Source organism: Pan troglodytes, chromosome X (genome assembly GCF_028858775.2).
Source record: "Pan troglodytes isolate AG18354 chromosome X, NHGRI_mPanTro3-v2.0_pri, whole genome shotgun sequence".
In the NCBI taxonomy this organism is placed as follows: Eukaryota; Metazoa; Chordata; class Mammalia; order Primates; family Hominidae; genus Pan; species Pan troglodytes.
This window is the reverse complement of record NC_072421.2, coordinates 80,641,670-80,664,947: the sequence shown is the minus strand read 5'-3', so window position 1 is coordinate 80,664,947 and position 23,278 is coordinate 80,641,670. Positions and strand designations below refer to the sequence as shown.

The following is a 23,278-nucleotide window of genomic DNA, read 5'->3' as shown; positions in this document are numbered from 1 at the left end:
TGTGATATAGATATCACAAGTTACAGTTATATGTATATTGTGTACCCATTAACACAGTTTTATAATTATTTTATGCATTTGTTTTCTAAATATAGTATAAAATAAAAAATGGAGTTACAAAGCAAATTAAAGTAATACTGGCTTTCATATTCAGCCAAGTATTTACCTTTGAGATTTTTATATCTTCATGTGACTTTGAGTTACTCTCTATCTTCCTTTCATTTCAACCTTAAAAAAAATCATGAAAACTTCTTACAGCACAAGGCTATTGATCACAAACTCTCTCTGGATTTGAATGTGAATGTCCTAATTTCAGCCTCTGTTCTGAAGGACAGTTTTGCCTGATATTGAAATATTTTTTGACAGTTCATTTTGTCCTGTTGAGACTTTAAATTTATCATTCCACAACAGTCTGTTCTCTGAAGTTTTGAGAAATTGGCTGAAGATTTTTTTAAATGAGGCAAGTCACCTCTTTCTGATTTCAACAGGCCATCTTGTCTGTGCCTTTTAACAGTTTGACTATATATCTTTGTGTGAGCTTCTTTGGGTTTGTACTACATGGATTTTTTATTTATTTATTTTTATTTTATTATTATTATACTTTAAGTTTTAGGGTACATGTGCACAATGTGCAGGTTAGTTACATATGTATACATGTGCCATGCTGGTGTGCTGCACCCATTAACTCTTTTGTTGAGTTTTTTGAATTTGTAGTTTCATATCCTTTATCAAATTTGGGAATTCTGGAGATATTATTTATTTAAATAATATTTCTGTCTCCTCTTTCTTCTAGAATCCTCATAATGTGTATATTGTTATTATTGTCATGCTTTACTTTTTTTCAACAATTCCCTTAGGTTGTGCTCGTTTTTTTTTTTTTTTTTCCTACTCTTCAGACTTTATAGTTGAAATTTTCCTACCTTCAAGTTTGCCACTTATTTTCTTTCCCTGTTAAAATATGTTGCTGAACCCTTTTGCTCAATTTTTAAATTTAGTTATTCAGTTTTTGGCTTTAGAATTTCCATTTGCTTTTTCTTATACTTTATATCCCATTGTTTATATTTTTATTTTTGAAGAATACTTTGCAAACTATAGAATTTATTTGACAGTTTTGTTTTTCCTTTCAGTATGCCATCCCACTGCTTTCCAGCCTCCATGGTTTATTATTAGTAATAATCTGTTATTCTTATTTAAGACCAGATACAAAGATTTGTGTGTGTGTGTGTGTGTGTATCTGGTAAGTCACTTCTCTCTATTTTCAAAATAATTTTTGTCTTTCAGTAGGTTGCTTATGATATGCCTCAGTTTAGATCTTGGAGGTTGTCGAGATACTTAGATGGGTAGATTTAAACATTTCATATAATTTGTGATGTTTTTGGCCATTATGACTTCAAATATTGGTCCTCACTTATCTGACTCTCCCATTTTTCCTGGGACTCCCATTGTGTATATATCAGTAAAGTTAATGTTGTGTCATAATAATTTTGTTACTTTTGCTTCATAAATTTTCTGTTTCTTAGACTAAAAAATCTTAATTGAACTTTCTTCAAATTTTTCCTTCTGCTTGCTATAATCATTTTAGTTATTATACTTTGAACTAAAGTGTTTGATTTCTTTTCATAATTTACATCTCCGTTCAAGTGATGTTGTTCTCATATTTTTAAATTATTTATATATTACTGCTTTTTTGCCTATAAAACATATTTACAGTATATAAATAGCTACTTAAAATAGCTGATTTTAAGTATTTTTCTAGAAAGTTCAAAGATGAGTCTTCTTTAAGGTCTCTTTTTATTTATTGCTATCTTTACTTATAAATTTTGTTGATATGTGCAATTATAAAAATCTCATATGTATTAATTCAAGTCTTTACATGCCTTAATTTTTTTGGTTGTCAATTGGGCAATTTGAATATTATAATATGACACCTAAATAAATAAAATTCTCATCTGAAATGTTTGATGTTGTCACATTTCTTGTTGCTTTTGATTAATAACCTTTTAAAATTGTATTTTATTTTTATGTATTTTATTTTTTCTTTTTTTGAGATGGAGTCTCACTCTGTTGCCCAGACTGGAGTGCAGTGGCACGATCTCAGCTCACTGCAACCTCCGCCTCCCAGGTTCATGCCATTCTCCTGCTTCAGCCATCCAAGTAACTGAGACTACAGCCATGTACCACTACACCCAACTAATTTTTGTATTTTTAGTAGAGACAGGGTTTCACCGTGTTAGCCAGGATAGTCTTGATCTCCTGACTTCGTGATCCACCTGCCTTGGCCTCCCAAAGTGCTTCGATTACAGGCATGAGCCACCACGCCCAGACTGTATTTTATTTTTAATTGACAAATAATGATTGTGTATATCATGAGGTACAATGTGATGATCTGATACATGTATGCATTCTGAGATCATAAAATTAAGCTAATTGGCATATCTATCACCTCAAATATTTATCATTTCTTTGTAGCATGAACATCTAAAATTCTATTAGATATTTTGAAATATATAATACATTATTGTTAACTGTAGTCATTTTTGAGGAAATCCCGTGTTATTTTTCCAAAAAATAAAAAAAAAATTATTCACCACAAAGAGTGTATAAGAGTTTACTTTTCTCTACATCTTTGCCAACACTTGTAAGCTTTTATCTTTTTGATAATAGTCAATCTGATACAGGATTGAAAAATAGAGCTGCAAACCTAAATAAGGAAGTTAGAAGCTCACGGGGGAATGGGGGTTAGAAAATTACATGGGGGTAGCTGTGAAGACAGAAAAGGTCTACCTGGGGACTATGCATTTCTAACATGGAGGCTCCGTCTTTCTTTTTTTGTTACCTCATGTACAGGAACAAAGAAATGGGTAACATGGTGCAGCACAGGCAGAGAACCTGCCTACATAATAAAAGATTAGGTTGGGGGTTACCAGAAATTTGCACCCTATGCAAATGGCACACCTGGTCTAACCAGCTTTTTGTGCCTTATGTAAATCAGACACCACATCCTCACCAGCTCATCTATAAAACCCCCTGCATTTCACTGAAGACCAGCAACCGATTTTTCTGGGACCCATCTCTGCAGCAGATAGTTATTCTCTTTCTTTCACCTACTAAAATTTCGCTCTCAAGCTCACTCTTTATGTGTCTCTGTCCTTGTCCTCTGTGGCTATGAGACAATGAACACTGGGTATCACCCCAGACAATGAGGCCATTTCATTGTGGGAGCTCGCTCGGGATCCAGGATTGATTGATCGGAAGGGTGAGTATAGGAGTGTATCCCAACTCTTTACTTTCATTTCTAGGCCTTCTGCCCTCGATTTTAAAATCAAACTAAGAAATGGGTGTCATATGGTGAGTTAAGAAACCATTAGGGTGACCACCATTCTCAAGACTCAGATGACAGGCTTACTGGGTATAACTTAGCAAATCCTCCCGTGCCCTCAGGGTGCTGTGAATGTCAGCTCGGTTTTGAACTGGTTTCTTTTCATGGAGAGCCCAGCTGTTGCATTGGGCTGGAACTGACAGTTCCTGGCTAGAGCTACACCCCGGTGCTACCTGAAGGCTTCTGGACTTACCCCAACCTCTGAATGCCCATTGGGCATTGGCAACAGGATCTCCAGGCATTTTCTATCAAAATTTTTATTCTTTTCTTTCCGTGACCACCATTTCTCCTGTAGCCCCTCTATAAGCAATGCTGCAAAAACTTTTACAGCTCAGGGAAATAATCCTGTTAAGCAAAATTAGCAAATGCCGTAGTAACCGAGGATATAGTTCAAGGGAATGCCATTTTTGTAATTTTCTAGGAACAGAGGGTCTCTCCACCCCCCAACCCAGTGAATGTATCACTTTCTACCCTTGTCTGAAGAGCAGGTGATATTTTAATATCTATAGCACCACCTAGTAGAATATGAATCCTCTCCATGAGACACCTTGTCAGTCTTTTGCTGAAACACCCTAGTTTCCCAATTCTCCTCCCCTTTTCACCCCTCTACTGGAAAACAGGACTTATGACTCTTCTGTGAATGAGAAAACTCTGTCTACAACAATAAGGAGAAAAATGTCCTCTAAAACAAAATTTTCATCTCAATACTGTTCCGTCAGCAGGAAGACTGCCATTCAGTCCCTATGTTCTTTTAATTCACCTATTCTGCCTCCAATTAAAATGTTATTTAAACAAGTAAGGGGATTTTATATCTGAATGTTAACCAGGGGCACTGCCTAAGAATAAATGCTTTAGTCCAGGCCATAATAGCAAAGTATGGAGCTCAACAGAGTACACTTTACAACTGTTACAATATGAACTAGCTCCTCCAGATCCAAGGCTAAGGTTTATGCCTGCAAACATGGGTGACACCTTTAGTGGATGCTGGAACCCAGGGAACCAAGGAGGGAAAACAGTTTGGGGGATGCTCCTGCTGTGTTCCTCTACACCAAGAGTCATTCCAAAGGAAAGGAAAGAAACTAAAGGGGCACCCTTTTCTCCCTCCTTTTGTAAGCGTGTAACAGACCATCTTTGGCCTTCACTCCTCTTGAGTGCATTCTGGAGCACTGGGACTCCTTTTACCCCCAATACTTTGAAAAGCTCATTTTCTTTTGCAGAAGGATGCGGCCATCTTACCATCACGAATCAACCTGGCCAGCTGAGGGAAGCCATGATTTTAATGCTATCCAACAATTAGATATTTTCTGTAGATGGAAGGGCAAATGGTTTGAGGTCCCCTATGTACAGGCTTTCTTTGCCTTGTGAGACAATCCAGACATTTGCAAGCATTGCACAATCGACCTAGCTCTTTTAGCAGTCATATCAGGCAGGCCCAAAGGGACTGATTCCCCCAAACTAGAAAAATAACTCCTGGGGTAACAATCTGAGGCACTTACTGAGTGTCCCAGCCCTTCCTGTCCTCTTTATTTGGGGCACCCTTTAACAGCACCGTCAGCTCCTCCAGTTTTACTACCTCCAAAACTCCCCATTCCCCCAGATTCACTCTTACCCCTACAGGAAATGCCCAATGGAAGTGATGTCACTATAGTTCAAGTTTCCTTCTCATTGCAGGACCTTAAGCAAATAGAGACATAGGTCAATCTTCTGATGACCCTGATAGGTGTATAGAGGCTTTCCAAAATTTAACTCAGGTGTTTGACTTCACATAGAGGAATGTTATGCTGCTCCTAAGCCAAACCCTAACTGCTGCTGAAAAACAGGCAGCTCTGCAGACAGCAGAGAATTTCAGACATGAGCAATATGTCTCTTATAGCAGACCAAAAAGGAAAAGTGAAAATAAGGAAGGTGACAAAATAGGGGAACAATCATTTCCAACAGGAAGAGAGTACTTCTTCACAACCCTGACTCCACAGATAAACGGAAAAGGAAACACTTTTTAATGAGCATATTGGAGGGCCTAGGAAGAACTAGGGCTAAACCTTGTAATTACTCTAACTGTCCATGACAGACCAAATGCCAGATGAGAATCTCTCAGCTTTTATGGAAAGGCTGAGGGAGGCACTAACAAAACACACCTCTTTATCCCCTCATTCAGTGGAGAGACAGCTAATACTAAATAACAAGTTCATTACACAGGGAGCTCCAAATATTAGAATGAAACTGCAGAAGCAGGCTACAGGACCAGATAGAACTTGGAAAGCCTCCTGATAGTGGCCACCTCAGTCTTTTATAATAGGAAACAGGGGAGACCCACGAGAAAGAGAGGGAACACAAGAGAAAAACAGAGGCTCTAATGGCTGCTTTGCGGGCTTGCAAAATACAGGATCCCCAAGGTGCATTCACTAATTGCTACCAGTGTGGCAAGTCAGGGCACTTTAAGAAAGATTGCTCAGGCAGCAAGAAGAAGCCACCTCGACCCTCTCCAACCTGTGGCAGGGACTACTGGAGGTCAGACTGCCTACAAAGATAGAGGTCACCAGGTTCAGAGATAATCTCACAGATAGTCCAACAGGACGGACAGGTCCCTAGACTCAGACCCCCAGCTCCAGTGGTTCAAACTGCCATTACTGCTCAGGGGACCCAGATTATTCTAGAAATTGAAGGAAGGAGGTGGACCTCTTTCTGGTCCACTGGATCTAGTCGCTCTCTTCTCTCTAACCCAGGCCTTCCCTCTTCCCATTGCATGACATTGATGGATGTCTCAGGGAAGATTATAACCCAATATTTTTCTCAACCCATTAGTTGTAGTTGGGGGAACCTATTATTTACACATGCCTTCTTAATCATGCCTGAAAGCCCCACTCCTTAATTAGGTAGAGACACTTTAGCTCACATGGGGGCCAGCATCCTTATAGCCATGGGACAAACTCTTTTTCTCTCCCTGGTGGAAGCTAGTGTTAATCTAGAAGTGTAGGCAACTCAAAGAAGAATAGGTCTTGCTATAACCACTAGGCCAATCTGGATCCACTTTAAGGATTCCTCTTCTTTCCCTAACCAGACAAAATATCCCCTGAAGCCAGAGGCTAGGAAAAAAATAGAAGCCATTATTAGTAACCTGAAAATGCAGGGCCTTCTCAAACCCTGTAACAGCCCCTGCAATACCCCAATATTAGGACTGAAAAAACCCAATGGGGAATGTAGACTAGTTCAGTACCTCTACCTCATTAATGAGGCCATAGTCCCAATTTATCCAGTGGTCCTTAATCCCTATACCTTGCTAGCTCAAATATTTGAGGGAACTAAATTGTTCACAGTTCTAGATCTAAAGGATGCCTTTTTCTGCATACTGTTACATCCTAACTTTCATTAACTGTTTGCCTTCAAAGATCCCTCTGGCCAAATCACCTAATTAAAATGGACAGTGCTGCCTCAGGGATTTTGATACCGTCCTCACTTGTTTGAACAGGCACTGTCAAAGGACCTCTCCAGGTTTTCCCTTCCTCAGGCCAGGGTCTTGCAATATCTAGATGACATTCTGCTCTGTGCCCCAACTGAGGAAGCTTCTCAGAAAGGCACTGAAGCTCTTCTAAATTTCTTAGCCAAAAGAGGATATAAAGTTTCAAAGTTCAAGGCCCATATTTGCCAAACTTCAGTGAAATACCTGGATTTAGTGTTGTCTGTAGGGACTAGAGCATTAAGCAAAGAAAGGTTTAAGCTCACATCTTCTCTCCCCCTCCATAAAACCCTCAAGCAACTAAGAGGATTTTGGGGCATTACAAAATTTTGCAGACTATGAAAACCTGGGTATGGTAAGATAGCTTGTTCCTTATATCAACTCATAAAACAAGCTCAAGTGACTAAAAGTGATTTCCTAACATTGGAACCTGAAGCTCAAAAGGCCTTTAATCAGCTAAAACAAGCCTTACTTAAGGCACCCGCCCTCAGCCTTCCCATAGAGAGGGCCTTCAATCTTTATGTATCAGAAAGGAAGGGAATGGCCCTGCGAGTTTTAACTCAAGCCCTAGAACCACTCAACAGCCAGTGGGATACTTGAGTAAGGAACTTAATTTTGTGGCTAAAGGATGGCCAGCATGCCTCCAAGCATTTACCACAGTGGCCTTACTGGTACAGAGGCCACCAAATTAACTCTGAGAAATAGCTTATCTGTTTATACCTCACATAATGTGCCCAGATTGCTGTCTTCTAGTGGGAGCCTTCGGCAAACAGACAGCTGGCTCCTTAAATATAGGGCTCTGATGTTAGCAGGGCCTACAATCCAATTAAAAACTTGCTCTCACCTAAACCTAGCCACTTTCCTCCTCAAGAAAACTGGGATACCTGAACATGACTGTGAACAAATAGTGGTACAGACTTATGCAGCCAGGGAGGATCTCAGGGAAATTCCCCTAGAAAATCCAGACTGGACTCTCTTCACAGATAGAAGTTCCTTTGTGGACCAATGAGTCCTTAAAGCAGGATATACAATAGTTATTCCGAACGATGTTATTGAAAGTGTGCCCCTCTCTCCACAAACAAGCCCTCAAATAGCTGAACGGAAAGCTCTTACAAGAACACTTGAACTAAGCGAGGGAATGGTAGCCAACATTTACACTGACTCCAAGTATGCTTTCTTAGTTCTTCGTGCTCATGCTGCCATTTGGAAGGAAAGACACTTTCTTACTGCTAATGGATCCCCTATAAAATAGGGGATAAAATATCATCAGGAAATTAGCAGGTTATTATCCTCAGTTTTTCTTCCACGAGAAGTAGCAGTGATTAATTGTAAGAGACATCAGAAGGGAACAGATGAAATAGCCGAAAGATCAAGTTAGCTGATCAGACAGCCAAATCAGCAGCAAGAAAGCCTCAGGGACTCAATACATTTAAAGCCTCTCTAATTTGGGTTGGCTAAATAAGAGACATTAAGCCTCAGTACTCTGCTGTAGAGATAGAATGGGCCATCTCTCAAGGGTACATTTTCTAGCCCTCAGGATAGCTACAGTCAGAGGATGGCAGACTCCACTTGCCATCCTCCAGCCAGTGGAAAGTTCTTAAAATCCTCCACCAAGCTTTTCACTTGGGAAAAGACAAAACTTACCAGTGTGCCCAGAGATTGTTTTCGGGAGAGAACTTTACAAAAACAGTCAAACAAGTTGTTAATGCTTGTAAAGTCTCCCTTAAATATAATCCCCTTAACAGACGGCTCTTGCTTCTCAAACCCAAAGGATGGGAAGCTATCCAGGGGAGGACTGGCAGATAGACTTCACCCACATGCCAAAGACGAAGGACATCCAATACCTCCTGGTATGGGTAGATACTTTTGCTAACTGGGTAGAAGCATTTCTATGCCACACAGAAAAGTCTTCTGAGGTAATAAAAGTGCTAATGAAATAACTTCCTGTTTTGGTCTACCTAAATACTTTCAAAGTGAAAACGATCCCTCATTTAAGGCAGCATCACACAGAAGGTCTCAAAGTCACTAGTCATACAATATAATCTCCATTGTGCTTGGAGACCCCAGTTCTCAGGAAGGGTAAAGAAGACAAATGATGTTGTCAAAATACAACTCGGAAAACTGTCCCAAGTAACTCACCTTCCTTGAGTCACTCTTCTTCCCATGGCTTTATTGTGGGTAAGAAATACCCCTTCAAAGTTAGATCTAAGGCATTTTGAAAGGCTGCATGGATGGCTTTTCTTTACCAGTGATTTCCTATTAGACCAGGAAACCTCTAAATTGGTTAAGCATGTAACCTCTCAGACTCACTTCCGACAGGAGTTAACACAATTAGCAGGAGTCCAACCCCAAGAAATAGGACCACCTTTATTTAACCCAGGAGATTTGGTATTGGATAAGGCTCTACCCTCTCGCTCTCCCTCCTTAAGCCTAAGCTGGGAAGGGCCTTACACTGTTCTTTCAACCCCTTCAGTAGTAAAAGTTAGAGGAATCAACTCCTGGATACATCACACTCCAGTCAAAGCCTTGAAAGCTGAGAGAGCAGCCCCGGATGGCCCAAAGGAACATCCTGGATATCAATGTAAAAAGAGGGGATCTTAAGCTGAAAATCATAAAAGATAAGTAAATGAGTGAGAGCTACTCATCCTAGTCAGTCTCACCCCTACATTACCAGATACTTTCAGTTATCTCTACCTTGCCTCTCAAAATTTGCTGCCAGGTATTACAACTTTTTTGATGCGTATTTTCAGGGACATTTTGATTATCTATGAGATTATATTTGTAACTTCCTAAACCCCCAAAGGAAAATTCTATATCTTGGTGAGTAAAATTTTAGATGGAAGTTATTTACTACACCATCTATGTGTGAATTGTTATACTCACCGTACTATTTATAGTAGGGCAAGGCACCTGAGATGTGGAATTCTAAATAGAAAATTCTAATTGCTCTAATAGCCAAATTATTGTCTTTATAACAGGATTAATAACTACAGGGATTACGTAGCCAAAGTTAACACTAAAGTTACTCTAGCCACCCAATAACGTATTTCTCCCAATCATATCGGAAGTTATAAAAGATGGCCCAGACCTAAAATTATCTTCTAACAGGAAGTCACAGGGGAATATATGTTTTTCTCAAAGAAACAAATGTTGCTTTTATATTAACATTTTTGGTAAAGTAGAGCGACATCTGGTGGAGAAAACCAGTATTAAAATCCATCAGAACGGCTATCAAAACTCTATTGTCATGGTTATGGCCTATGGTACCCCCACTAATAGTGGTAATCTTAACACTCATATTCGAAACCTGTATTCTAAACCTTGTAAAATTGATCTCTTCTTGCCTAGAAGCTATTAAGCTCCAAATGGTGCTGCAGATGGAACCACGCATGGACATGTCTTTCTTCTGAGGACCCTTATATTGACCCCAGGAGGAGCCCTAGATGCTGTTCCTCACACGACGCCCTCTCCAACAGAAAGTAGTCATAAGAAGTCATCATCCAGCCCCCCACCCCCAAGAGCAGTTAGGGTTTCCACTCTTGATGAGGGAGATAATACAGGAGGTAGAAATAAATTACGTAGGCAGATAGTGAGGGCAAAAGAGTCCTTTGCAGAATTTCCCGTCCAAAAAAAGCATCTGCCAAAATCATTTTTTTTCTAACAAAGAGCAGCCTGAAAAAATGAGCTGCAAACATAAATAAGGAAGCTAGAAGCTTGCACGGGGGAATGCTGGTAGCTGCACCAATAGAAAAAGGCTACCTGGGGACTAGGCATGTCCAGGCATGCAGGCTCCATATTCCCTTTTTTTGTTACAGCATGTACAGGAACAAAGAAATGGGCAACATGGTACAGCTCAGGAAGAGACACAGCCTGCATTATAAAAGATTAGGTTGGGGGCTACCAGAAATTTATGCCCTATGCAAATGGCACACCTGGTCTAACCAGTTTTTTTTGTTTGTTTGTTTGAGCTACCTACATCATACACCACCTCCCCACCACTCATCTATACACCCCCCTGCATTTCTCTGAGGACTGGTAAGCCATTTTTTCAGGACCCCTCTCTGTAGGAGAGCTATTTTCTTTCCTTCGACTATTCAACTTCCATTCTCAACATCACTCTTTCTGTGTCTGCATCCTTGTTCTCCATGCTGTGAGACAATGAACATCGGGTATCACCCCAGACAATGAGGCTGTTTCAAATCTAACAGGTGGGAAGTGGCAAAGCAGTCTAAACTTATGTGAACTGTGTATAATTTGCCATATGTGGACATTAAAGTCTCTGTTCCATTAGCTTAGTGGTCAGCAAATAACTTGATAAATATTTCTTTAAATTTCTGCAACTAATTATTAATTTTTTTGCCAGGGATCTGTTTGCATATTGGGTATGACTTTCATACTCAGGAAGTTTACTATTATGCCTTAGTCTTCTCAACATGTTGTGTAGAGCTAAGGTCAATCACACTTATATCTTTGGGGATCCTCATGTCTTTTCTAAGATTGTGTGCAGCCCTGAGCAGGCAGATGGAATTCTACATTCCCAAGAATACAACAGAGCTTTCCAAGGCCATTGTGGTTACCTCATTTTTTTTTTCACCTTTCCTCTTAAGCATTTTAGTTAACTCTATTGTTCTCCTCAACCGTCATTTATTACCTCAGGGAGCATTCCCAAAAACAATTGCCTGTAAGTATTTTGAAAAATCTCCCCATATCACAGATTGCATCTTTATCACTGGTAAATTTAAGTTTTGTAAAATAAAGACAAACCTTTTGAGTCTGTCTTCTAGGAGGATACCAGATGGTTCAATTTTTTTTTAACTGTGAATAAAGTCTATTCCACAACCTTCTGTACTGGAAATTCAGGCTATTATTTCCAAGGATATTGATACACTAAAGAAAAGAAGATGGAACTATGATAAATTAAAATTCCAAATAGTTCACTGTTCTTAGTGGAATTCAGCCATTTTGTTTAAAAAAAAAAAAAAGCTACTTCTTTTTTTTTCTGATAATCTATGGTTAAGTTTAAAATTTGAAAAAAAATTAATTCTAAATTTTCCCAATTTTTTACTGATTTTATAGAGAGGCAGAACTTCAGGCCTTTTTTAATGCACAATTTTGTTACATCTGCAAGTGAGTTTTAGATTTTGTCTATTGTATTTTTTACTTCAAAAATTTCCATTTAGTTCTGCTTTATATTTTCTAATTCTGACTTGAGATTTTCTAATTTTTTTTTTATCTTTTGTAAGAGTGTTTGCTCTTAGTTGTTGTACAAATTTTTTTTTCTTTTTTTTTTTGTGATGGAGTCTCGCTCTCTCACCCAGGCTAGAGTGCAGTGGCGCGATCTCGGCTCACTGCAAGCTCTGCTTCCCCAGTTCATGCCATTCTCCCACCTCAGCCTCCTAAGTAGCTGGGACTACAGGTGCCCGCCACCATGCCCGGCTAATTTTTCTGTATTTTTAGTAGAGACAGGGTTTCACCGTGTTAGCCAGGATGGTCTCGATCTCCTGACCTCGTGATCCACCCGCCTCGGCCTCCCAAAGTGCTGGGATTACAGGCGTGAGCCACCGTGCCCGGCCTTTTTGTGCGAATTTTTAATGATAGTTGCTTTAAAGTCTTTGTCAGGAACTTTTAAGATTTTTGCCTTGCAGTGTTGGTGTCTGAAGATTCTTTTTTTCTATTAATAGTCATTTATCTCATTCTTATTATATATAGTAATTTTGTATTCTATTCTGCAAAGTGTGAATATTATATCATTAGACACTTTATTTTTATTTTATTTCTGTTTTAACATGCAGCGGAACTTTGGGTACAGGCCTCCAGGTCTGTGGGTAATAGTTTCAACATCAGTTCCATTCTTAAATTATTTGCATTGTTATTTAGAAGTTCCTCATATATGTTTGCCTTACTTTCCAGTCTGAATAACTGGACAAAATCTGCCTATATTTCTATGATCTTATTGCCTCTGCTATGCCAAATAGGGTCAAATATAAGCATGCACAACTCTGGGATGAGTCTAGGAATTTATTAAAATCTTTGTATAGTTGGTTTCCAGAATTTCATTCTCTCTGTAATCTAGCCAGTACTGTATTGTTTCTTGAGCCTTCCCATTTTGATTTCTCAGTCAGAGACCTGAGGATTTATTTACCTTGTGCAATTCATGTGTCTGTTCTCACACATGAAGGCAAGCTATGAAAAGACAGAGAGCAAAAAAGGAAACATGGCTTTACCAACAGTTTTGGGTCTACAGACACTCTGATAAGAAAGAAAGATCTACTTCTCTCAGTCTTTTAGACTTCTGTCGGCTCCTATTGCTGTTTCTCTGACCACTACGTGATTTAGTAGGAAAGAGGAATCAAATTTAGAAAAGAAAAATGTCAATAAATTTATTTCATTTTTTTAGTGAGAATTAGGATCACATTCTACATTCCTTGACCCAGAAATAGAATGTTAGTTCTGGATCTCTCTATTGCTGCAAACTCTTACTTCCAGGTTTTAAGTTATGTTGGTTCTTGGCTACAGGATAACACAATTTTAAAACAGGCAAACTAATGATAGTTGGGTGGTATTTTGTATTCTTTTTTTTTAATTTAATTTACTACTATTTACCTGTCAATGTTCTCAAATAGCTGTTACATGCATTCTGTGCAGTTTCTACAGCTATGTTGAATAGGAAGAGAAGATGAGGTGTGTTTAGTTTTTCTTATCCAGAACAAAAACCTGTAGATATTTTTGCAACACATGTTTTAGAGATCAGAATACTAAGGCTTATATAAATAAGACAATATTTCAAAGATCAGATGCCAATATGTGATTTGACAGAACCAAAATATATAGCTCAACTCATGTTGTCCTAACATTTTGCAACAAAGCCATTGCATCTACTGCCATTAAGATACTCCAAAACAAATAGTATGATTCTCCAAACAAATAGTATGATACTCCAAAACAAATAGTATAATACTCCAAACAAATAGTATGATACTCCAAAACAAATAGTATGATTCTTGACTACCCTACTGATATTTTTTTCAACATATCTTAGAACTATTGGATACAGCATATGGTAGCACTTGCCATTTTATGGAATGGCATTCTTCAGCCTCCATCCTCTTTCCCATAGCTTTCTCATCTGCAAATCTCAACTCATAGAGCATTTAAAAAGTCTCCGCCTGCATGTTAAATATATTTTCTATTATTTCTCACTATGCTCTTCCACTACCACCAAAAAAAAAAAGAACCAAAACTCTGAAGACTTCTAAAATTTCTATGGATTTTTAAAATAAATATTTTCACTTATTACATTTGTCTGTTTTGATTTTCATGGCTCATCCCATACCACATTCTTTGATATGAGACTGAAGCTGTTTGCATTTTAGATTTGTGTCCTGTTCCATTAGTACTCGGAACTAATTGTACCTAGTAGGTTCGCTCATCTAATCAGTTAACAAACATATTTCTCTATGAACTTCTTTTGCAAAGTACTGGGGACTCAGATTGAAAATTACAAACAAAAAATTCCTTTAAAAAACTAACTTTCCTCAGGAGACTGCAAATTTCTCTCTCTCTCTCTTTCTCTCTCTCACACACACACACTCTCGCTCTCTTCCCCCCTCACTCTCTCTCCCCTTCACTCTCTCTCTCCCTCTCCTCATCTCTCTCTCCTTCTGTTTTTCTTTCTTTCTTTCTTTCTTTCTTTCTTTCTTTCTTTCTTTTTCTTTCTTTCTTTTCCTTTCTTTCTTTTTCTTTTCTTTCTCTTTCTTTTTCTTTCTTTCCCCTTCCTTCCTTCCTTTCCTTTTCTCTTTCTTTCTTTTTTCTTTTTTTTCTTTTTCTTTCTTTTTTTCTTTTTCTTTCTTTCTGTCTCTTTCTTTCCTTTTTTCTTTCTATTTTTTACATTTTTCTTCAAGCAGACAAGAAGACTGACTTATAAACAAGTATCAAAAACAGAATAGTTAAGGTCATAGAACAGAGAAGGGTCTCCCAATGTATACATGTGTTGGGCAGTGGAGCAAAATTTTTCTGGCTAGATATTTGTTGACTAATTGCTCAAGCTATTTCAAAGTAACTGGCATATATTCTTGAATTTGTCATTTTTTTTTCCTGTATAAATATGTTTTCTGTCTTTTCCACAAAAATGTTTTGGTCAGTGGAAACAACTGGATTGATGTCACACTGTCACTGTGACTGTTCATCACTGGGCTTCTAATTATACTTGTTTTAATTTTTGTCTATTTTAAAGGATAATAATGTCTTTTGACCTCAGTTTCAAACTGGCAATTACTGATTGTGGTTGCAGCAAGAGTATTTTTTTTTCCCCTGAGTGTCTAAGAATAGAGATTCTAGAGGGAACATAAGGTAGTATGCTTTGTCTGACAAGTTAAAGCACGGCTTTTGAAAATTAAGGCCTAAGGCAATATTAGTTAGATTAACTTTTTTACATATATATACTTTAAGTTTTAGGGTACATGTGCACAACGTGCAGGTTTGTTACATATGTATACATGTGCCATGTTTGTGTGCTGCACCCATTAACTCATCATTTAACATTGGGTGTATCTCCTAATGCTATCCCTCCCCCTCCCCCCACCCCACGACAGGCCCTGGTGTGTGATGTTTCCCTTCCTGTGTTCAAGTGTTCTCATGTTCATTTCCCACCTATGAGTGAGAACATACGGTGTTTGGTTTTTTGTCCTTGCGATAGTTTGCTATTAACTTTTTTAATGAAACCCAATGACCTTTCAGATGACTGGTGCCTAAATATTGTCAAATGGCTTTATTCTCTAGGAAAGGATAACTATATTTTAATGCACCAATATTATGATTGAGAGTAGCAAACTTTTGTCTGAACTATGCATAGGTGCATTTGTGTGTGCAATTATGTCTTTACATTCAGAACTTAAATGTAAAAGCATCTAAAAGATGAGTACATTTTTCTTGGATAAGATAACAACTTTTGATTATAGAATTTTGAGAAATCTGCATATATGGATAAAATATTAAATGCATTTTTGACAAAATAAAAAGGTTTCCCAATTTTATTTCCCACCCTAGACTCAATCTTTCTGCCTTCATCCCCCACATCCTTTTTTAAACTTTTATTTTAGGTTCAAAACTACATGTGAAGGTTTGTTACATAGGTAAATTCACGTGATGGGGGTTCGATGTACAGATTATTTCATCACGCAGGCACTAAGCCTATTACCCAGTAGTTACTTTTTCTGCTCTTCTCCCTCCTTACATGCTGCACCCTCAGTTAGACCTCAGTGTCTGTTGTTTCCCTCTTTGTGTCCATGTATTCTCATCATTTAGCTCCGACTTACAAGGGAGAACACGCAGTATTTGGGTTTCTGTTTCTGTGTTAGTTTGCTAAGGGAAATGACCTACAGTTTCATCTATGTTCCTGCAAAAGAAATCATCTCATTATGTTTTATGGCTGCACAGTATTCGATGGTGTATATGTATCACATTTTTTTATCCGATCTTCCATTGATAAGTATTTAGGTTGATTCCATGTCTTTGTTATTGTGGATAGTGTTGTGATGAACATATGCATGCATATGTCTTTATGATAGAATGATTTATATTCTCTTGGGTATATATGTAGTAATGGGACAGCTGGGTTGAATGCTACTTCTGTTTTTACCTCTGAGAAATTGCCACACTGCTTTCCACAATTGTTGAACTAATTTACACTTCCCATAACAGTGTATAAGTGTTCTCTTTCTTGGCAATCTCACCAGCATATGTAACTTTTTTACTTTTGAGTAATAGCAATTACTTAAGATGTTTCTAATTTTTTCTTATAACCATGTAACAGTGAATATTATTATACATTACTATAAGGTTTCTAATTTTTTGTTATAACAATTCAGCAGTGAATAGTATTATACACTACTTCTTATGCACATAAATAGCATCTCTTAAAGGTATTATACCTGGTATTGGAAATTCTATGTTATTGGATATGTGCAACTTGAACTTCATTCAATTTTTTTTAAATTTTATTATTATTATACTTTAAGTTTTAGGGTACATGTGCACAATGTGAGGGTTTGTTACATATGTATACATGTGCCATGTTGGTGTGCTGCACCCATTAACTCGTCACTTAGCATTAGGTATATCTCCTAATGCTATCCCTCCCGCCTCCCCCCACCCCACAATAGTCCCCGGAGTGTGATGTTCCCCTTCCTGTGTCCATGTGTTCTCATTGTTCAATTCCCACCTATGAGTGAGAACATGCAATGTTTGGTTTTTTGTCCTTGAGATAGTTTGCTGAGAATGATGGTTTCCAGTTTCATCCATGTCCCTACAAAGGACATGAACTCATCATTTTTTATGGCTGCATAGTATTCCATGGTGTATATGTGCCACATTTTCTTAATCCAGTCTATCGTTGTCGGACATTTGGGTTTGTTCCAAGCCTTTGCTAGTGTGAATAGAGCCACAATAAACATACGTGTGCATGTGTCTTTATAGCAGCATGTTTTATAATCTTTTGGGTATATACTCAGTAATGGGATGACTGGGTCAAATGGTATTTCTAGTTCTAGATCCCGGAGGAATAACCACACTGACTTCCACAATGGTTGAACTAGTTTACAGTCCCACCAACAGTGTAAAACCGTTCCTATTTCTCCACATCCTCTCCAACACCTGTTGTTTCCTGACTTTTTTTAACTTCATTCAATTATTGAGGCATAGGAAAATTCATCTTTTTTTTTTCTGTGACAACTTGGGTATTTCACGCAGCCTTCCTTATCTCAGTAGAAAACAGACCCTACCAAGCTACTTTTTGTAGCAAGGATTTCCAAGTCAAGTGAAAAGTGGTGACTAAATTGAAAACCTCAAATTTTCTGCCCTCCCTAACTTTGCCTTTACACTGGTGTTCTCTTACTACCCTGAGTGCTGCCATCAACAATTTGTTTCCTAGGTAACTGCTATCTACCCTTTACCCCACTTTTCCAAGAAGGAATTTAATCCTCCTTTTGTTTTTATTGGCCCAGGTTGGACATATTTTACTAAGGTTTACATAATACTATGGGAAAAGCACCAAATAGTAAAACATATAGAGAGGATAAAAAGTTCAAAATCATCTATGCTTGCCAAATCCAGGCTTCAAATTCTGACATTTTAATCTCATCTTCAGGTTTGGTAGGACCTGTGTAATTGTAGTAGCTACACTCCAGCTCCGAAACACAACAATTTTTTATTAGCTACCTCTACCAGGAGGAAGTCATCTTTCTACTCATCCTCTATAAACTTTATCTTAGACTCCTTAACACTACTAAATGTCTCATACCAGAAGACTCAATTTCTCAAATGGTAGCTCATATAAGGCATTACTCTGCTAGTTCAGTTTTTTGGGTTTTAAAAGATGCTTTTTTTCTCAATATATATTTGACACCAAGAATTGTCACATTTTAAAAAGTCAACACTGACTTTACACTTAGGTCTAATAATATAAAATCATATTAACCTTATCACGGACATAACATACATTTAAAATGGATTTCTCACATGTAGAAACAGAAGACTTTTCCGTTACACTTCCAGGGGTACCTGGGTTAGAATTAAAGATGTTTCCCTTTGTGACTTACCCAAAAGTTCCTTGATCTGATAAACAAACTTAGGAAAGTTCAGGATACAAAATTAATGTAAAAAATGAGGAACTTTTTAAATAATTCAAACACAATTTATTTTTAATTTCTCAAACAAAAATAAACAGTTCAAGTCACTGATTGGCACGCTACAGCTTGCAGGCCAAACCACGCGCCACACCTGTTTTTGTAAATAAACTTTTCTTGGATTACAGCCATGCTCATTTGCGTGCATATTTTCTGTGGGTGCTTTTGCACGTCAGCAGCAGAGTTGAGTAGATGTAACAGAGGTCGCATTACCAGCAAAGCCCAAAATATTTACTGTCTGGTCCTTTACAGAAAAAGTTTGCTGAACCCTGATTTAAGTGACCATGATTTGATTTAAGGACAAGGTGACATCTGACAAAAGTATCAGTAAGAATGGGGGCACTGACCCATCAAATAGTAAGATTCCCCCAAATAGGAAGGAGATCAAGAGTGAATATTTGACATCAATTCTTTGACAAATGTTTTGATGTAAATTATAATTACTTAAGCTACACATTCAAATAATTTAACAAGAACCTTTTCTTCCCTGATTTGGTCACTTTATTATTTGAGCAAGAGAACAGATTGCTAATATTTCGTCGAAAAGAGGTCACACCTGAAAGGGTGAAGAAGAACAGCTTAACCATCTCTCATCTGCTTGTTCTTAAAGCAAGCTGAGAGTTGCTGCTTGTTTTCCAGATGTCCATCTCCTCATTACAGAAGCCGAAGACTTGCTGTAGCCATGTAAGACAAGCTGGGAAGCAATCAACTCCTCACCTCTCTGCTCCTAGGCTCCACAATTGTTCTATTTCTTTCTGGGAAAGGGTTACTGTCATTTGTTTTGTTTCGTTTTGTTTTTCTGAGAAACAGTGATTGGCTCAGTCATGAATACTATCGAATTTGTATGCTATTGGTATATCAGGAACTTGCTGACTAGAAAAGTTTATGTAAGAAGTTCATGTTTTTATGGTGCCAGATGGAAGACAGGCCTCCAAGTTGAGATCCCGAGATTCTACACATTCAGAGTCTCAAAATTTCCTCCAGATCAAACTCCTCCAGTTGTTCACTAGAGTCAATGAATTATGCCCCAGTGGTTGTCACTTCTGGCTTGGCTGGAGGTACAAGGCGAGGCCAGTGCAATGGATGTTTCCGAATCAATTCAAACATCTTTAAATGCTCCTTTAGAATTTCCTTCTGAACAAGGCTATGCCAGTTATTAAAGTCTTTTTCTTATTTTCAGAAAAATCCCAATGCAACTGAAGGATCCAGGTTCAGTATGTTCATTCGCTGTGGGGACTGCAGGCAATGGAAAGTCTGATCATCAACTGTTTCATTCTCTTTAGTGTTGACAAAGGTCTGGGTTGTGTGAGGGTCCAAGAAGATGAGCTTATCACCTAAGAATTCTTTGAAACAATAGGCATTATTTGGTTTTTCTCCTAATGACCCTAAAGACTGTGGCATCTTAAAATACTGTTTGAATGCATCAACATAGACAGGGTTGTTTTGGTTTATGCCCAGGCAAAGGGGCATAATAAGCAGCAGGGGTTTCCAGGCTAGGCAGTAGGTGGAGGTGCCCTTACTCTAGTTTAAAGCAGTCAGAGAATCAGGAGGCCTGTCACGGTCTGTGTCAGCACTCAAGGGAAGGACACAGCACATTTTTTGATATCTTCAATGACCACTGTTATCCATTGAAACATAAAGAGCCAAGGAATTCCATTCATCAAATAAAGCGAGTTTTTTATTAACATCTGTGCAACTGTATTTGGTCCAAACCATTCTCCAATTGATTTCCCGTCTCCTGCACCCATTTGTGCCATTTGATGGATAGTGTAGCAACAATTTTTTCTCTCTAAGAAGCACTGTAGTATCCATTGGTATTTTATTGTTGTTGTTGTTGTTCTTTTTGTTATCTCCCAATAACAATCCTTTCCCAAGTGTCTACATATAAGGGCTTGAGCCAGCATCATCTGTCCACAGCATAGCATACATCCCCAACCAGCATCTGATGAAGGGCCCGTTCCCCAAATTGGTGAAAATTTCCTTCTGTATGTAAACTATAGACAAACACTTATATCAGACAAGAGCTTAGATGTTTCTGTTTTAATAAGATGCTGCTTTTCTAAGATCCATACCAGCTCATCTGTATCTAAATATTCTTCGAGGTATTCACTGAAAGTAGTAATCTGGTTTTCATACTTCGATAAAACTGACTCCATTCTCCAGCTGTCATCCTGGGCCAATTCCACCAGCAACCTGGTGGAATAGCTTCTGCACAACAAAATAAACTATCAACAGAATAAACAGGCAACCTAAGAGTGACAGAAAATATTTGAAAACCATGCATCTGACAAATATCTAATGTCAAGAATCTATAAGGAACTTAAACAAATTTACATGCAAAAACCAAACAACCACATTACAAAGTGGACAAATAATGGGAACAGATACTTTTCAAAAGAAGACATACATGTGGTCAACAAGCTTATAAAAAATGCTTAACATTACAAATAATTAGAGATCTGCAGATAAAAAACATGGTGAAATACCATCTCACACCAGTCAGAATGGTTATTGTTAAAAAGTCAAAAATAGCAGATGCTGGCAAGGTTGTAGGGAAAGAGTACTTATAAACTGATAGCACAAAGAAAAATTACTTCAGCCATTGTGGAAAGCAGTGTGGTGATTCCTTAAAGAACTTAAAACAGAACTACAATTTAGCCAGCAATTCTGTTGTTGGGTATATACACCAAAAAATGTAAATCATTCTACCATAAAGACATATGCATGTGTATATTCATCACATCATTATTCAAAATAAAAAGACATGAAATCAACCTAAATGCACATCAATGGTAGACTTGGTAAAGAAAATGTGGTACTTATACACTGTGGAATACTATGCATCCATAAAAAAGAACCAAATCATGCCCTTTCCAGCAACGTTAATGGAGCTGGAGGCCATTATCCTAAGCAAATTAACAAATAAACAGAAAACCGAATGCTGCATTTTCTCACTTATAAGTGGAAGCCAAACATCAAGTACATATGGACACAAAGAAGGAAGCCAGAGTCAGAGGGTGGAGGTTGGAAGGAGGGTGAGGATCAAATAACTATTTATCAGGTACTATATTTACTATCTAGGAAAGAAAATAGGTATAATTTATTCATATAGCAAAGTTGCACATCTTTCCCCTGAAACTTAAACAATAGTTCTAAAAAAAACTACACATTTTGTTGAGCATTCTATAAAAGTTGTTTTCTAAAAGATAAATAGAGTCAGGCATGATGGGTCACACCTGTAATCCCTGCATTTTGGGAGGCCGAGGCGGGTGGATCACCTGAGTTCAGGAGTTCGAGACCAGCCTGGCCAATATGGCGAAACCCCATCTCTACTAAAAATACAAAAATTAGCCGGGCAGGGTGGCACAACCTGTAATCCCAGCTGCTCGGGAGGCTGAGGGAGGAGAATCGCTTGAACCCAGGAGGCAGAGGTTTCAGTGAGAAGAGATTGCGCCACTGCACTCCAACCTGGGTGACAGAGCGTGATTCTGTCTCAAAAAAAAAATAAAATAAAATAAAATAAAAATAAAGTAAATTAAATAAATTAAAAAATATAAAAGGTAAATAATCTTGAATCCTGATTTTATTTTGTTCATGTTCATGAATGAACAACACAGTAATTCAGGACCTGTAAACAAAATTGGGAAGAAAATGATTTTAACAGATTGAATGATAAAGGTAGTAACAAATATGTAACAAAGATGTTATAAATGAAGAATACACCAAAAAACTAATGCAGATGCGTATCTCATAAATTTAGGAGCAAATAAGACCTGACTAGTCAGTACAAGTGTATAAATAAGAAGAGGCCAATTATACATTTTATATAGCATATGATTTTCAAGCCTAATACTTGGGGGAAATCTCAAGTTCTAGAATTTGAGTCAAAAATTAGTTACTTAGTCCTGGATATTTTTGGTTGGTGGGCTATTAATTATTGCCTCAATTTCAGAGACTGTTATTGGTCTATTCAGGGATTGAGCTTCTTCCTGATTTAGTCTTGGGAGAGTGTATGTGTCCAGGAATTTATCCATTTCTTCTAGATTTTCTAGTTTATTTGTATAGAGGTGTTTATAGTATTCTCTGATGGTAGTCTGTATTTCTGTGGGATCGGTGGTAATATCCCCTTTATCATTTTTTTATTGCCTCTATTTGATTCTTCTCTCTTTTCTTCATTAGTCTTGCTAGCGGTCTATCAATTTTGTTGATCTTTTCAAAAAAACAGCTACTGGATTCATTGATTTTTTGAAGGTATTTATTATTATTATTATACTTTAAGTTCTAGGGTACATGGGAATAATGTGCAGGTTTGTTACATATGTATACATGTGCTATGTTGGTGTGCTGCACTTGTTAACTCGTTATTTACATTAGGTATATCGCCTAATGCTATCCTTCCCCACTCCCCCCACCCCATGACAGGTCCTGGTGTATGATGTTCCCCACCCTGTGTCCAAGTGTTCTCATTGTTCAGTTTCCGCCTATGAGTGAGAACATGCGGTGTTTGTTTTTCTGTCCTTGCGATAGTTTGCTCAGAATGATGGTTTCCAGCTTCATCCATGTCCCTACAAAGGACATGAACTCATCCGTTTTTATGGCTGCGTAGTATTCCATGGTGTATATGTGCCACATTTTCTTAATCCAGTCTATCAATCATTGATGGACATTTGGTTTGGTTCCAAGTCTTTGCTATTGTGAATAGTGCCGCAATAAACATACATGTGATTGTGACTTTATAGCAGCATGATTTATAATCCTTTGGGT

At 37.9% G+C, this 23,278-nt stretch overlaps 1 pseudogene; it reads right to left on the bottom strand.

Moving 5' to 3' along the window:
* Positions 1-19,474: 19,474 nt before the first annotated feature.
* Positions 19,475-20,670, bottom strand: LOC100615521 (cysteine protease ATG4A-like; annotated as a pseudogene).
* Positions 20,671-23,278: the final 2,608 nt, after the last annotated feature.